Source organism: Pristiophorus japonicus, chromosome 12 (genome assembly GCF_044704955.1).
Source record: "Pristiophorus japonicus isolate sPriJap1 chromosome 12, sPriJap1.hap1, whole genome shotgun sequence".
Classification (NCBI taxonomy): Eukaryota; Metazoa; Chordata; class Chondrichthyes; family Pristiophoridae; genus Pristiophorus; species Pristiophorus japonicus.
The window spans coordinates 62,995,955-63,013,732 of record NC_091988.1 but is presented as its reverse complement, the minus strand read 5'-3'; the positions used below and the strand labels follow the sequence as shown (position 1 = coordinate 63,013,732).

The window sequence follows — 17,778 nt, the reverse complement described above, 5'->3', positions numbered from 1 at the left end:
CATGGTACTCTGGGGTAGAGAATTCTAAAGATTCACCACCCTCTGAGTGAAGAAATTTCTCCTCATCTCAGTCCTAAATGGACAACCCCTTATTCTGAGACTCTGACCCCTGGTTCTAGACTCCCCAGCCAGGGGAAACATCCTCCCTGCATCTACCCTGTCAAGCCCTTTAAGAATGTTGTATGTTTCAATGAGATTACCTCTCATTCTTCTAAACTCTAGAGAATATAGGCCGAGTCTGCTCAAACCTTTGTTCAAAAAGGGAGAAAGGGATAGACCAAGTAATTACAGGCCAGTCAGCTTAACCTCAGTGGGAGGAAAATTATTGGACCAAATCCTGAGGGACAGGATAAATCAGTTGGAAAGACATGGATTAATCAAGGGCAGTCAGCATGGATTTGTTAAGGGAAGATCGTGTCTGACTAACTTGATTGAATTTTTCGAGAGATAACCAGGAGGGATGATGAAGGTAGTGCGTATGATGTAGTGTATATGAATTTTAGCAAAGCTTTTGATAAAGTCCCACACGGCAGACTGGTCACGAAAGTAAAAGCCCATGGAACACAGGGCAAAGTGGCAAGTTGGATCCAAAATTGGCTCAGAGGCAGGAAACAAAGTGTAATAGTTGATGGGTGTTTTTTGTGACTGGAAGGCGGTATCCAGCGGAGTTCCGCAGGTCTCAGTAGTGGGTCCCTTGCTTTTTGTGGTATATATCAATGACTTCGACTTGAATGTTGGGGGTATGATTAAGAAGTTTGCAGATGACACTAAACTAGGCTGTGTGGTTGATAATGAAGAAGAAAGCTGCAGACTGCAGGAAGATATCAATGTATTGGTCAAGAGGGCAGAACCATGGCAAATGGAATTCAATCCAGATAAGTGTGAGGTAATGTATTTGGGAGGTCTAGCAAGGCAAGTGAATACACATTAAATAGTATGACACTGAAAAGCGTAGAGGAACAAAGGAACCTTGGCGTGCAGGTCCACAGATCCCTGATGATAGCAGGCCAGGTAGATAAGGTGGTTAAGAAGGCATATGGAATATTTGCATTTTTTAGTCGAGGCATGGAACACAAGAGCAAGCAAGATATGCTTGAGCTGTATAAAACACTGGTTAGGCCACAGCTGGAGTACTGCATGCTGTTCTGGTCACCACATTACAGTAAAGATGTGATTGCACTGGAAATGGTGCAGATGAGATTTACATGAATGTTGCCTGTACTGGAGAATTTTGGCTATGAGGAAAGATTGGAGCTGCTGGGTTTGTTTTCTTTGGAACAGAGGTGGCTGAGGAGGTGTATAAAATTATGAGGGGCCTGGATAGAGTGGATAGTAAGGGCCTGTTCCCCTTGGCAGGGGGTCAACAAGCAGGGGCATAGATTTAAAGTAATTGGGTGGAGGATTAGAGGAGATATGAGGTAAAATTTCTTCACCCAGACGGTGGTGGGGGTCTGGAACTCACTGCATGAAAGGGTGGTATAGGCAAAAATCCTACCACATTAAAAAAATACTTTGATATGCACTTTAAGTGCCGTAACCTACAGGGCTACGGACCAAGAGCTGAAAAGTGGAATTAGGCTGGATAGCTCTTGATCGGCCGGTGCAGACACGATGGGCTGAAATAGCTTCCTTCGGTGCTGTAAATTTCTATGATTATATGAATCTTTCCTCATAAGAGATTTAAGTTAAGTAAGAGAACCCACTGATGTGGGAAGGCATGGCGTGTTCTTTATTTTGGATCATTACGCAAACATAGGTTGTACTGTTTGAATTAAGGCATTTAATCATAACTGTCATTCTGTATGTTTATCTTATTAAGAAATAAAGCAGATTATCATTTTATATCAGGCCTCATTAAGCGCCTTGCGTTGTATTACTAAGTTAAAGGCGTTCTATAAATACAAGTTGTTGTTGTTATCTCATCTCATCAAGTGTCTGCTCAGTTCACCTTTGGAGAAATTGAAGAAATATATATCCAAGCAATAAAAGCTTCCAGTCCAGGTCAGGAGGAGGTATTATTATTACATCCCCGGGTTATGTTATTGTGCAAGTAGATACAAGACAGTGTGAATCAACTCCCATCAAAATTAGATGCCTGGATAACTCGTAGGAGTGAGTGACGCCACTGAGCCCGAGAAGGCTTTTTACCGCAGACCCAAATTTGTAACAAGCATACATTGGTCTCTGTTACTATTATTGCTAACTCAGGGGACTGTCTCGCCTCTGAGTCAGATGGTTGTGAGTTTGAGTGCCACTCCGGAGACCTGAGCACAAAAATCTCGGCTGACACTCCCAGTGCAGTGGTGAGGGAGTGTTGCATTGTCGGAGGTGCCGTCTTTCGGATGAGGCATTAAACCGAGGTCCCGTCTGCTCTCTCAGGTGGATGTAAAAGATCCCGTGGCACTATTTCAAAGAAGAGCTGGGGAGTTCTTCCTGGTGTCCTGGGCCGATATTTATCCCTCAACCAACATCACCAAAACAGATTATCTAGTTATTGTCACATTGCTGTTTGTGGGAGATTGCTGTGAATGAATTGGCTGCTGCTTTTCCTACTTTGCAACAGTGACTACACTCCAAAAAGCGCTTTGGGCAGCATTGAAGGAATGATGCCTTCCTTCGGGCAAGGTGTTAATCTAAGGCTCCGCCTACCTGTACCACTGGTTCAGGTAAAGGTTAACGATCCCATAGTTTTCTTCAAAGAAGGAGCAGGAGGATTGCCTGGCCTCAATTCTCCCTTAAATACCACCGTGAACAAACAAATGAACTGTCCATTCATGTAATGTATTTGCTTCATGGCTTCTTTGCTTAAGAATTCATATCAACACATTGCTATTAAGAACTAGTTGGTTTATTAGCAAAAGGTTTAAGAATCACACTACACATTAGCAGTTCATCCACCAGGCTCACAACCACCTGCCTCATCGTAGATCACCTGAATCCAACTGGCTGGGGTTTTATTGAGTCTTGTGAACATCATTTGACTGGCTAAGTCACTCACAATGCAACAGCTCTACAAACTGTGAGCATATTTACAGGTGCATACATTACAATTTATCTCAATGCTGTTTGCGGGATCCTGCCCCGCACAAAATGGCTGTTATGTTTGCCTACATTAACAACAGTCACCGCACCTCAAAGTAATTCATTGTATGTGAAGAACTATGGGATGTTCCTGAGAGATGTTATAGACTGATATAAAAATACAAGCTGGTTTTTTTTGTCCTGGATAGGACAGTGGTTTTTAGAGTAAGTTGTCTTTTTAAACCTAACATAGTCATCGACTTCAAGAAAACATAGACAGGCTGGTCTAATGGGATGGCAGATGAAATTCAATGCTGAGAAGTGTGAGGTGATGCATTTCGGTCGGAAGAATGAGGAGAGACCATACAACAAGTACAAATTGTATTTATATAGTACCTTTAACGTAGTGAAATGTCCCAAGGCACTTCACAGGAGTATTATGCGATAAAAATTTGATCGAACTGCGTAAGTAGAAATTAGCGCAGGTGGCCAAAAGCTTGGTCAAAGAGCTATGCTTTAGGAGCGTCTTGAAGGAGGAATGAGAGGTAGAGAGGTGGAGACATTTAGGGAGGGAGTTCCAAAACTTGGGACCTAGACCACAGAAGGCACGGCCACCAATGGTTGAGCGATTATAATCAGGGATGCTCACTAAATGGTACAATTTTAAAGCAGGTGTAAAAACAGAGAGACCTGGGGGGGTGTTTGTGCATAAATCTTTGAAGATGGCAGAACAGGTTAACAAAGCAGTTAATAAAGCACATGGGATCCTGGGCTTTATGAATAGAGGCATAGAGTACAAAAGCCAGGAAGTTATACTAAACCTATATAAAACACTAGTTTGGGCCCAGCTAGAGTATTGTGTTCAATTCACGAAGGAAGGACATGAAAGCACTGGAGAGGATACAGAAGAGGTACTAGAATGGTTCCAGGGATGAGGGATTGTAGTTACGTGGATAAACTGGAGAAGCTGGGGTTGTTCTCCTGGGAACAGAGAAGGCTAAGAGGAGATTTGATAGAGGTGTTTAAAATCATGATGGGATTAGATAGAGTAAATAAAGAGAAACTGTTTTCAATGGCTGAAGGGTTGATAACGAGTGGGCACAGATTTAAGGTGATCGGCAAAAGAACCAGAGGCGACATGAGGAAAATTTTTTTACGCAGCGAGTGGTTAGGATTTGGAATGCACTGCCTGATAGGGTGGTGGATACAGATTCAATAGCAGCTTGAAAAAGGGAATTGGATAAATACTTGAAGGGGAAAGCATTTCAGGAATATGGAGAAAGAGCGGGGGAGTGGGACTAACTGGATTGACCTTCAAAAGAGCCGGCACAGACTCGATGGGCTGAATGGCTTCCTTCTGTGCTGCACTGTTCTATGATTCTACAAATCAGGTGCTTTTCAAAAAAAACCGAAGTGCATTTACTCTAGTTAATTGAATGCTTATGATTTGGAGACATCACTGGGTATTAATGATTTCAAGACACTTCAACAAGTGAATCAACACAGAAAAATGTAACCTCAATCCCCTCCCCCCAACCCCCCCCAACCATCCCCATTCTACTCTTTCAGAATTGGGAAAAGATGGTGATCCTATCTAACGCAATGCACGGTAAGGGGGAGGAGTTATTTTCTGAGTACTTATTGGCAGGGAAGTGGATGTGAGTCCATGATCAGATCAGCCATGACCGTATTAAATGGCAGAGCAGGCTTGAGGGGCCGTATGGCCTTCTTCTGCTCCTATTTTTTATGTTCTTATGTTCTTATACTCAGAGGAGTTCCCAATATCTCTCTCTAACAGACACATAACAGACCATATACAGTAGACACCTCAAATCGCTGGAGAAATACCACAAACGATGTTTCCGCAAGATTCTACAAATCCCCATGCAGGACAGATGCACCAACATTAGCATCCTTAACCAAGCCAACATCCCCAGCATTGAAGCACTGACCACACTCGATCAGCTCCGCTGGGCAGGCCACATTGTTCGCATGCCAGACACGAGACTCCCAAAGCAAGTACTCTACTCGGAACTCCTTCACGGCAAACGAGCCCAAAGGTGGGCAGAGGAAACGTTACAAGGACACCCTCAAAGCCTCCCTGATAAAGTGCAACATCCCCACTGACACCTGGGAGACCTTGGCCAAAGACTGCCCTAAGTGGAGGAAGCGTATCCGGGAGGGCGCTGAGCACCTCGAGTCTCGTCGCTGAGAGCATGCAGAAATCAAGCGCAGGCAGCGGAAAGAACGTGCGGCAAACCAGGTTCCCCACCCACCCCTTCCCTCAACGACTATCTGCCCTACCTGTGACAGAGTCTGTGCTTCTCATATTGGACTGCACAGCCACCTAAGAATTCATGTTAAGAGTGGAAGCAAGTCTTCCTCGACTCCGAGGGACTGCCTATAATGATGATGACTCACATCGTTGCGCTCACTCTTTCAAACAGACTCAATGAAAGGGTCTGTGTTAAATGATTAGAGGATTCAGGTTAACGTGCACAATAATGAAAGGGTTCTTGTCCACTTATGTAATTTATTTCTTGCACCAATTTCCCTCTGCAAGCATTAGTCTTTTCAGTCCCCAGCTCTCCACCAGCTCTGTTGACCCCTGCACTGCCTCTGTGTTGCCAGGCTGTTTGTCCAACATCCATGAAATTGCCTCCAATTAATCACTGGGAGGAGCAAAGCATTCTCCGAAAGCAGCCACGATCGCAACATCTGCAATTTTCACCTGCTCTCCTGAGCAGGCAGCAAGGACGCCCACCCGGAGCCAACAGAGGGGTCCTTCTTCACATCTGCATGTTGCGGCCCGATTACATCATTGAGACCCGGCTGTAATTTTAACTCAGGCCCGAGTAGGGAATCCAGCGGGCATTAAAATGGGGGCCAGCACGTGCAGTAACATGGCGGTGATGCACTGAAAAAATGCAAAAAAGGGTATTTTTGCAAATTTATGCCTGATCCCCACATGGCAGTGTCGCAGGCAGAGGTTAAAGAGAGAAAGAATATATAACAGGCAGTCAGCACGCACAATGGGAAAAGACAAGTTTTGGCCCAGGATTTTCTACACACTGAGTGGGTGACTGAGCAGCAGAGACCCACCTAGGTGTAGAATGAATCTCATCGTGGGAAAGCAGACGATAAGGACTGAACAACGTTGAGACGCGGATGGGTAGAAGTCAAGAGGCCCATTGTCCTCAATGGGAAAGGGAAGGTTGGGAGGTAATGTGATCGTTATTTATAGGATTCTAAAGGGACTGGATAATGTTGACCATGACAAGCTGTATCGCCTTGTCCAGAACAGGAAAACCACAGGACATTGCCTGCGCTTGAACAGAAGAGGGGGAGGGTGGGGGGGAAGGAGGAGAGGGTTGGTTAACTGCAAAATGAATCTGTGGAATCAATTGTCAGTGAGTGGTCAGCCTAAGGAGCAGGTTCCCTAGGGAGGCGGTGCAAGCAGTTAGTATCGATTCATTCAAATGCAAATTAATAGATTTCTTTCAGCAAATAAGTAATTTGAGAGGTAACGTGGTAAATGGGAGGAAGAGGTGACATTGGATCTGTGGTTCCCAAAGCTCTCCACCATCGGGGGTTTTCCCTCATCTCACGCCAAGGTCTATTGTGCACTAACTGACAGAGAGTGATCGCCATGATTAGTCACTAACACTGTATCATGTGACTACCTAGACAGTAGGTGAATTAGACGGACCTCGATTTTTCTCTGACTAGCTGTTCCTATTTTCCTGTTGCCAGTAGGGTTGCCAACCCTCCAGGACTGGCCTGGAGTCTCCAGGAATTGTAGATTAAACTCCTGGGCGCTGCTGAGAGCAACCCTGGACAAAAACCACAGGGGCATTAAAAAAAAAGTTCTTTCAATGCACTTTATAAAAACGTTGGTGATGGGAAAGAAACAGCTGTTTGACTGAGAGTCAAGAATCATCCAATCGGGTAACGAAAAGACTGTTGGCTTTCCGATTGGGCCTGGGAAGGCGGGGCGCCACGAGGAAGGACATGTTGGGTGACCAATGGGGAGAGTGCGGAGGCGGGGTATTTGGAGGGAGGAGGTCATGTGATGAAATCTCCAGGAATACGTCTGACCAGAATTGGCGACATTAATTGCAAAAGGGGCATTTAGAGAAGGGGATTTATAACTGAGTTTGTGTGGCAGGCAGTTTCTCAAACTCCACGCAATATTTTTTTGCAAAATATTTCGCAGAAAACAGAGACAAACCCCACCAATACTAATGTTAGGAAGTAGAGACATTGGAAAGAAAAAGAAACAAAGACTTCGATTTATATAGCACCTTTCACGATCACCGGACATCCCAAAGCGCTTTACAGCCAATGAAGTACTTTTTGAGTGTAGTCACTGTTGTAATGTGGGAAACATGGCAGGCAATTTGTGCACAGCAAGCTCCCACAAACAGCAATGTGATCATGACCAGATCATTTGTTTTGTTATGTCAATTGAGGGATAAATATTGGCCCTTGGAATAGTGTCATGGGATTGTTTACGCTCAACTGCGATGGCAGACGGGGCTTCAGTTTAACATCTCATCCGAAAGACAGCACCTCCGACAGTGCAGCACTCCTCTGGAATGTCAGCCTAGATATATGTGCGCAAATTCCTGGAGTGGGATTGAAGCCACAACCTTCTGACTTAGTGGCGAAGGTGCTACCCACTGAGCCACAACTGACACTGTAAATAGGAAATCCCTCATCCTACATCACCGCAGGGAGGCTCAGAAATAGTTGACCACACAGCTGGGCTTGTAACTAAGATTACAGGACACAAGCGGTCCATTTAGAAAATGAATGAGCTGGCCGATATCCCAGGGTGGGTATTTGCAGTCTACCTTTTCCTCGTGTTTTCTTTCCAAACAGATTGCCACCTTTTTATTTCCCTGTGGCAAACCGCAGCGGCTAATGACAAGCTCGATTTAAAGGGGACGTGTCACGATTGCTGAAACCTTGCACGGGTGCGACAGACGGCGGTGAGGCCAAGGGCCTGTTCAGGGTGTTCAGTCCAGTGCTGGTAGCCGTCCTCGGAAATTCTGAAGCAATGGTCCTTTCGTTTCCTCATAGAAAAGGTGCATCACCTTGGGTATTCCCACTGCTGACAGCCAGGACCTGGCCAGGTCCAGAATAAACCGGCCAGAGCCAAACTGGTTCTTGCTTGTATACACTGGGAATGCAGCAAGTCCGGCTGGTCAGTTCAACCGTGTCAACAAGGGCAGTAACAAGCATGGTAAAACTACAACTTCAACTTGCATTTATATAAAAAGAAAGACTTGGATTTATATAGCGCCTTTCACAACCACCGGACATCTTAAAGCGCTTTACAGCTAATGAAGTACTTTTGGAGTGTAGTCACTGTTATAATGTAAACACAGCAGCCAATTTACGCACAGCAAGCTCCCACAAACAGCAACGTAATAATGACCAGGTCACCTGTTTTTTTTGTTATGTTGATTGAGGGATAAATATTGGCCAGGACACCCCTGCTCTTCTTTGAAATAGTGCCATGGGATCCTTTACGTCCACTTGAGAGGGCAGATGGGTCCTCGGTTTAACATTTCATCCAAAAGACAGTGCAGCACTTCCTCAGCGCTGCACTGGGAGTGTCAGCCTAGATTCTTTTGTGCTTAAGTTCTGAAGTTGGACTTGAACCCATAACCTTGTGACTCAGAGGTGAGAGTGCTACCCACTGAGCCACGGCTGACACTTATATAATGCTTTTAACGTAATAAAACATCCCAAGGAGCGTCACACGAGTGTTATAAAATATGTTTCTGACACTGAGCCATATAAGGAGCTGTTAGGGCAAATGACCAAAAGCTTGGTCGAAGAGGTAGGTTTAAAGGAGCGTCTTAAAGGAGTAAAGGGAGGTAGAGAGGCGGAGAGGTTTAGGGAGGGAGTTCCAGAGTTTAGGGCCCAGGCAGCTGAAGGCACGGCCACCGGTTGAGCGATTATAATCAGGGGATGTTCAAAAGGCCAGAATAGGTGGAGTGCAGTGGTCCTGGGGGATTATTGGGCTGGAGGAGATTACAGCGATAAGGAGGGATTGAAATTAATTACGCTCAGCGCCCCCAGGAAAAATGAACCTTACTGAAGGAAACTGCATACATGTGGGCATCAGATAAGGGCTGTGATGCCCCCTGTGGTATAATAGCCTGACAAACTCACTGTTTAAGTTAACGGGTTAATAATGGCCACATAGATAATGTACCACATAGCTGCCAGGACCTGTGGGACAGACCCCAGCAGTGGCACCACGTAGCTGTCAGGACCTGTTAAAAAGGCAAGTTTGGGACTGATACCAGGAAATTGTTCACACAAAGAGTAATCGACACATGGACAACACATGAAGGGTTTAGACAGAGTAAATAAGACAAAACTGTTTTCACTGGCAGGATGCTCGGTAACCTGAGGACAACAGTTAAGCTCATTGGCAAAAGAACTAGCGGGTAGATGAGGAGACAATTGTTTACGCAGCGAGTTGTTGCGATCTGCAAGGCACGGCCTGAAAGGGCAGTGGAAGCAGAATCAACAGTAACTTTCAAAAGGGAATTGAAAAGGGAAACAATTATGGGCTATGGGAAAAGAGCAGGGGTGAGTGGGACTAATTGGATTGCTCTTTCAAAGAGCCGGCACAGGCACGATGGGAATATCGGCCTCCTTCTGTGCTGTATCAGTCTATGGAGTGGACTCCCAGATACAGTGATGGAGCCAAACTGGATTCATTTAAGAAACAACTGGATACTGCAATGGATTAACCAAAATGGGTCACCTGTTGTTTTAGTGTGATCACCAGCCCATGGAAAAAAGAGAGGAAAGAAAGACTGACATTTATATAGCGCCTTTCACAACCACCGGACGTCTCAAAGTGCTTTATAGCCAATGAAGTTCTTTTGAAGTGTAATTGCTGTTGCAATGTAGGAAACATGGCTGCCAATTTGCACACAGCAAAGTCCCACGAACAACAATGTGATAATGACCAGATAATTGGTTTTAGATAATCCAAAACTCGGCTGCCCGTAACCTAACTCGCACCAAGTCCCACTCACCCATCACCCCTGTGCTCGCTGACCTACATTGGATCCCGGTAAAGCAAAGCTTCGATTTTAAATTGTTGTCGGTATTTTCAAATCCCTCCATGGCCTCGCCCCTCCCTATCTCTGTAATCTCCTCCAGCCACACCCCCGCGCCCCCCGAGATGTCTGCCCTCCTGAGCATCCCTGATTATAATCGCTTAACCATCGGTGGCCGTGCCTTCTGTTGCCTAGGCCTCAAGCTCCGGGACTCCCTGCCTAAACCTCTCCACCTCTCTTTCCTCCTTCAAGACCCTCCTTAAAACCTACCTCTTTGACCAACCTGTGCTAATTTTTACGAAATTGTTTTCAATCTCATAAATACTCCGTGAAGCGCCTCAGAACATTTCACTACGTTAAAGGTGCTATACAAATTCAAGTTGTTGTTGTTTAGTGACATCAATTGAGGGATAAATATTGGCCAGGACACCGGGGATAACTCCCCTGCTCTTCTTCGAAATAGTGCCGTGGGATCTTTTACATCCACCCGAGAGAGCCTCGATTTATCGTCTTATCTGAAAGACGGCACCTCCGATAATGCAGCACTCCCTCAGCACTGCACTGGAGTGTCAGCCTAAATTTTTGTTCTCAAGTCTCTGGAGTGGGACTTGAACCTACAACAGTCTGACTGAGAGGTGAGGGTGCTACCCTCTGAGTCACGGCTGAATGGAATGGGATTGAGGTGGAGTGGGTCACACTTCTGTGTGCCTCTTTGAATGTGATTATTGGCACGGGTTTAAGAGAAGAATTCCGGCCCACCCTCTCAGCTTCAGAGCACGGGGAGGCCTTAATGAAGGGGGAAGCAAACAGAAAGTGGATGCACTGCCCTATCTTTCATCCTCAGCCTCTCAACAGCTCTAGTGATTCAGAACAAACCTCCTCCCCGCATATTCTATCGGGTGGATAGCTCCTGGCCCCCAACCATGACTGTCGGAGAAGCCACTTCCCTTAAAGGTGGGGTGGGGGTGGAGGGGGATTTACCAGTTCTTGTACACCACCTAGTGGACTATCCCAGAATTGCAGCCACAGAGTGCCTTGGAACAGAGTGCCTGCCCCATCTGTGATGCGGGGAGAGGTCCTTGAGACTAAAATATGCATCATAAAAAAGTGCAAGAATTGAAGGAGGATCTACTTTCTTTTACGGACCGTGAAGGATTTGGTTTCTATACGGTGCATGTTACATACAAAACTGAGGAAGGGGAATGAAGTTAGTCAGCACTACAAACACTGGAGGAATCGCACTGGAAATGGTCCAGGTGAGCACAAAGTCAACTCCAGATAAATATGTGTAGAATCCCAAGTGTATCATGTTGGCCTTGGCCCAGTGGTACGTCTGAATCAGAAGGTTGTGGGTTCAAGTCCCACTCCAGGGACTTGAGTGCATAAATCTAGGCTGACACTCCCAGTGCAGTGCTGAGGGAGTGCTGCACTGTTGGAGGTGCTGTCTTTTGGATGCGATATTAAACTGAAGCCCCGTCTGCTCTCTCATGTGGACATTAAAGATCCCATGGCACTATTTCGACGAAGAGCAGGGGAGTTATCCCCGGTGTCCTGGCGAATATTTATCCCTCAATCAACATAACAAAAACAGATTATCTGGTCATTATCACAATACTGTTTCTGGGAGCTTGCTGTGCGCAAATTGGCTGCCACATTACAACTATAGAAATGCAAGTCTCTCCTTTTAAACATGTGTTGTCAAGGGGAGGAATCACCTTCCAGTGTTACTCTCTCTATTGCTCTTTCACAGAGTGTTGCTATTGGGCTGGCCGGAGGGTCAATATGCCGGAGGGTCAATGGGCCGGAGGGTCGATAGGCCAGAGGGTCAATGGGCCGGAGGGTTAATGGGCCGGAGGATCAATATGCCGGAGGGTCAATGAGCCGGAGGGTCGATAGGCCGGAGGGTCAATGGGCTGGAGGGTCAATACGCCGGAGGGTCAATGGGCTGGAGGGTCGATAGGCCAGAGGGTCAATGGGCCGGAGGGTCAATACGCCGGAGGGTCAATGGGCCAGAGGGTCGATAGGCCAGAGGGTCAATGGGCCGGAGGGTTAATGGGCCGGAGGATCAATATGCCGGAGGGTCAATGAGCCGGAGGGTCGATAGGCCGGAGGGTCAATGGGCTGGAGGGTCAATACGCCGGAGGGTCAATGGGCCAGAGGGTCGATAGGCCAGAGGGTCAATGGGCCGGAGGGTCAATACACCGGAGGGTCAATGGGCCAGAGGGTCGATAGGCCGGAGGGTCAATGGGCCGGTGGTTCAATACGCTGGTGTATCAATGGGCCGGAGGGTCAATATGCTGGAGGGTCACTGGGTTGGACTGTCGATAGGCCAGAGGGGTCAGGGGTTTGCTAGGCTGGAGGGTCAAAAGATTGGACGGCCAGTGGGGGGGGGGGTCAATGGGTCAATAGATTGGACGGCCGGAGGGTCGATAGGCCGGATGGTCAATAAGTCGGAGGGTCGATAAGCGCCCCAGACTGCAGCTCTCGGGCCGCCCCAAGCTGACAGGCATGCAGCTGCAGCTCCTTTCAAAAGCTGGGTGCCAGCATTGGCAGGCGTGGCATGCAACTGTCAATGGATTGGCTCCATTCCAATTGGAAAGTAGCAAAGGTCCTTGGTGAGGCCGGGCAAACTAAGGTTCGATGTTGCCCTGTTCCGGAGGCTGCGTGTGGGATACAGAGCGTGAGAGATCAATTAGTTCACCTCGAACGTCAGCCCTCTAGAACTCCAGGTGTAGAAAGAAAAGAAATAAAGAACTTGCATTTATATAGCGCCTTTCAAGACCACCAGACATCCCCAAGCACTTTATAACCAATTAAGTACTTTTGGAGTGTAGTCACTGTTGAAATGTGGGAAACGCGGCAGTCAATTTGTGCACAGCAAGCTCCCACAAACAGCAATGTGATAATGACCAGATAATCTGTTTTTGTTATGTTGATTGAGGGATAAATATTGGCCAGGACACTGGGGATAACTCCTCTGCTCTTCTTCAAAATAGTGCCATGCGATCTTTAATATCCACCTGAGAGCAGACAGGGCTTCGGTTTAACGTCTCATCCAAAAGACGGCACCTCTGACAGTGCAGCACTCCCTCAGCACTGCATTAGGAGTGTCAGCCTAGATGTTTTGTGTTCAAGTCCCTGGAGTGGGACTTGGACCCACAACCTTCTGTCTCAGAGGCGAGAGTGACACAGCATATACAGTATACCAGGGCAACAGTATAGAATGGCTTTTTTTTAAAAAGGTACCCAGAGTGGCAAGGGTACATGTAATGTCTACAGATGAATTAATCGCATTCTGCTATTTCTTATGAGCTGAACAATGGATTATTTCCACCGACGTTTTTAACTATAAAGTGGTCAGTTATTTCACTACAGCATTCCATAAATAAGCAACAACTTGCATTCAGAGAGCACCTCAGCATTTTTGAGATTCTGAGCCGTGCACAAACCCCTCCTTGTACCTGAAGCTCAGCTGTGGGTACAACAGCGGGTAGCACCCTCACCTCTGATTCAGAAGGTTGCGGGTTCAAGTCCCACTCCAGGAACTTGAGCACAAAAATCTAGGCTGACACTACAGCGCAGCTCTGAGGGAGTGCTGCACTGACGGAGGTGCCATATTTCAGATGAGTCACTAAACCGAAGCACCGTCTGCTCTCTCAGGTGGATGTAAAAGATCCCACGGTGCTATTTCAAAGAAGAGCAGGGGAGTTATCCCCGGTGTCTTGCCCAATATTTATCCCTCAATCAACATCACTGAAACAATTTAGCTGGCCATTGTCATACTGGTGTTTGTGGGAGCTTGCTGTGCACAAATTGGCTGCCGCGTTTCCCACATTACAACAGTGACTGTACTTCAAAAGTACCTTGTTGGCTGTAAAGCGCTTTGAAACATCCGGTGGTCATGAAAGGCGCTATAGAAATGCAAGTCTTTCTTTCTTTCTTCAGCAGGTCAGAAACAGTCAAACCACTGGATGTCTTTACAAGGTAGCCAGAGGCGAGTGTGTAGTTTCACCTCTAATCAACTGCAAACCAGCTGCCGGGATCGTGGACCCACCAAGGTGTGAGTGAGCCTCGTCCAGTTCTGTTAACTGAACGGCAAGTGGCCTCTCCGCATTTTGCTCACCATTGCACAGGGTGGGCACCAATGGTCCCTTTAATTTACTTTCTGGTGAGTGGTCCCTTTAAGGGGCTGTGCAGCCTATTCAAAATACCGCGCGTGTGCGTGGTTTCCCCTATTTAAAAGCTGGTGAGCCGGCTGCACGGGATCTCCAAAGCCCTACGCCATTTAAAGGGGAAACATTGGTCGCCACGGAGATCCCCGTGCACCGTGTCAAAAGCCAGACGGCAGCAGGAGATGGGACTCCTCTCCTCACTCAAGTCCACCCCCTGCCAGATCTCACCCGGGGTAGCTCACAATCCTGCCAGGAGTCACACTGTCTTTTTGTTTTATTTACATGCGCTCCGCGACGGACGATTAACTGTAAACAGTCGGCAGTGGTTTGACTGAAACGTACAACATTTTTACAGAGCGTAACAGGGTAGATGCAGCAAGGATATGTCCTCTGGCTGGGGAGTCTAGAACCAGGGGTCGCAGTCTCAGAATAAGGAGTCGGCCATTTAGGACTGAGATGAGGAGAAACCTCTTCACTCAGAGGGTGGTGAATCGTTGAAATTCTTTACCCCAGAAGGCTGTGGAGGCTCAGTCTTTGAGTCTATTCAAGCCAGAGATCGGTAGATTTTTGGATATTAAGGGAATCAAGGGATATGGGGATAATGCAGGAAAGTGGAGTTGAGGCAGAAGATCAACCATGATCACATTGAATGGCAGAGCAGGCTCGAGGGGCCGAATGGCCTACTCCTGCTCCTAATTCTTACATTTATTCGCTGAACCAACTGTAACAATGCAGGGCAAAGCAAACTCCGCACCATGCTCTGCAGTCTGAACTGATTCTCTTTCTCTCACTCTCGGTGATCAGCAAACAGACTCACATCAAACAAATGCTGCAGCTCCCTACCGAAGCAGGATTTCATACAGGCAAGTAACACCCTCCCAATTTGTCTTTCTCCTCAAGAATATCTTTCAAACACTGACTGACAAGAGTATGGCAACTTTCAGCTCATTTCAGAGGCAAAATCAGCTGGCCAGCCACTTCGCAGCGATGTTTCTATACACTCGACTCTGACACACGACCTGCAAAATGTAAATACGTCCTTCAAGACTGTCAAAACACAGATGATTTAAAGATAAAACAGCAGGGGGAAAAAAGTAACAATATTATTCACTTAACTGCACGGGAAGATCCATCAATATCGCCGTCTCGCTTGCCCTCGCCTCAAAGCAAGCTCGTGCTTCCAGTTAGCGCACGGGACTGGGGCGAAGAGCTAAGGAAAGAGGCTTTAGATTGTGTGGGGGGGGAGGAAAGAAATCAACTTTTCTTATTTTGAGAACGTATTCTCAATGGGACAAAACAGAACCACACACACACACACACTCACACTCACACACACAGGCAAGTCACAAATCCCAGCCAATGTCCTCAACGACAGCCAAGTCTGAAGGGACCTGACTTGGGTCCAAGGCAGAGTCATTGAGAGATTAACAAAACCACACACACAGACACACACACAAAGATGTAGGAGTGCCTTAGGGCAGGGATGGTCCAGAGGTGAACTATCGCTGCCTTTTGACTGGCGTATTTTGAAATCACCTGGTCACTGGAGATTAGCGAAGTGCAAATAGAGAACAACAACTTTATTAACCCCTTGGAGGAACCGCAAGGGACTTGAGCACAAATAAATCTGGGCTGACATGCCAGTGCAGTGCTGAGGGAGCACGGCACTGTTGGAGGTGCCGTCTTTCGGATGAGACTTTAAACCGAGGCCCCGTCTGCTCTCTCAGGTGGGCATAAAAGATCCCGTGGCACTGTTTTGAAGAAGAGCAGCGGAGTTATCTCCGGTGTCCTGACCAATATTTATCCCTCAATCAACATAACAAAAAAAACAGATTATCTGGTCATTATCACATTGCTGTTTGTGGGAGCTCGCTGTGCGCAAATTGGCTGCCACGTTCCCCACATTACAGCAGTGATTACACTTCAAAAGTACTTAATTGGCTGTAAACCCCTTGAGACGTCCAGTGGTCGTGAAAGGCGCTATATAAATCCAAGTCTTTCTCTTTCTTTCTCAGACTCTGGTGGCACAAGAGTAATTAGAATTTCTATCACCCATTGCAAATTCTGGCCACTATATGAGAGCAAACAGCAGTTTGAACTCCAGTGCTGTCCTTCTCATCACTAAGTGAGGCCAGCAACACCTCCTCACCAGTCAAAGCACCATCAACACTGAAGGTGAGTGGCTGGCCCCTAATTTCGGTCACTGATCCTGTTCACTCTCCCTGACTCTAGTCACCCTCCATCCTCTGATCCCTGTCACTCTTCCTTCCACTGCCCCTGTGTCCTTTCACCCTCCGTCCACTGTCCCCTGAATCTGCCTACCCACTGATTCCAGTCACCCTCCGTCCTCTCTCCCCGACCCTGACTCTAGTCACCCTCTACTCACTGCCCCTGACTCCCCTTCGTCCACTGCCCCCTGTCTCCAGTCACTCTCAGCACAGGGGCAGCACTCCCCCAGCACTCCCTCAGCACTCCCTATACTCATTGGAGTTCAGAAGAATGAAGGGTGATCTTATCGAAACATATAAGATAATGAGGGGGCTCGACAAGGTGGATGCAGAGAGGATATTTCTACTCAGAGGAAACTAAAAAACTAGGGGGCATAGTCTCAGAATAGGGGGGCCATCCATTTAAAACTGAGCTGAGGAGGAATTTCTTCTCTCAGAGGGTTGTAAATCTTTGGAATTCTCTGCCCCAGAGAGCTGTGGAGGCTGGGTCATTGAATATATTTAAGGTGGGGATAGACAGATTTTTGAATGATAAGGGAATAAAGGGTTATGGGGAGCGGGCAGGGAAGTGGAGCTGAGTCCATGATCAGATCAGCCATGATCTTATTAAATGGCAGAGCATGCTCGAGGGGCCAGGTGGCCTACTCCTGCTCCTATTTCTTAAGTTCCAGCACTGCACTGGGAGTATCAGCCGAGATTTTTGTGGTCAAGTGAGGGACTGAGGGAATGATCAGCCATGATCTTATCGAATGGTGATGCAGGCTCGAAGGGCCGAATGGCCTACTCCTGCATCTATTTTCCATGTAAGTTGCTGGAGTGGGACTTGAACCCACAACTTTCTGACTTAGAGCTGAGAGTGCTACCCACTGAGCCACAGCTGACACCAGTATAAAGATTAGGGGTGATTCCAACATTTCCCCAGGATATGCTCTCGGTGTGCGCCACTCCCACTGGGAGCATCGATTCACAGAATCACTGGTATGATATAAATCAAGTCTCTTCTGATCACTTGATGCCATTGATTGGATAAAGAATCCAGATATCTATTCGTCCATGCTTCCAGACTGGAGTACTCCAATCCTCTCCTGACTTGGCCTCCCATCCTCCTAATCTTCACATTGTCGAAAATTCTGCTGCCCTTATCCCAACCCATCATTCCTATCCGCACTGAGCTGCAGGATCCAGGTCTCCCAAGGTCTCATATTTAAAATTGTCACCCTTGTGTTTGAATCCCTCCATGACCTCACCTATCTCTAAGAAGGCACC

At 47.0% G+C, this 17,778-nt stretch overlaps 1 protein-coding gene across 2 annotated transcripts in view; it reads right to left on the bottom strand.

Moving 5' to 3' along the window:
• The window catches only part of sema3b (sema domain, immunoglobulin domain (Ig), short basic domain, secreted, (semaphorin) 3B), a 393,889-nt gene that overhangs the window by 232,116 nt on the left and 143,995 nt on the right, over window positions 1–17,778 (bottom strand). The window contains exon 1 of one of the 2 annotated variants that reach the window (XM_070895586.1): window positions 15,401–15,679. The exons of the other annotated variant lie outside the window; for it this stretch is intronic. The gene's annotated coding sequence lies outside the window, so the exon portion shown is untranslated. Of the gene's footprint in view, window positions 1–15,400; window positions 15,680–17,778 lie in introns of those variants that run through there. 2 annotated transcript variants of the gene reach the window in all.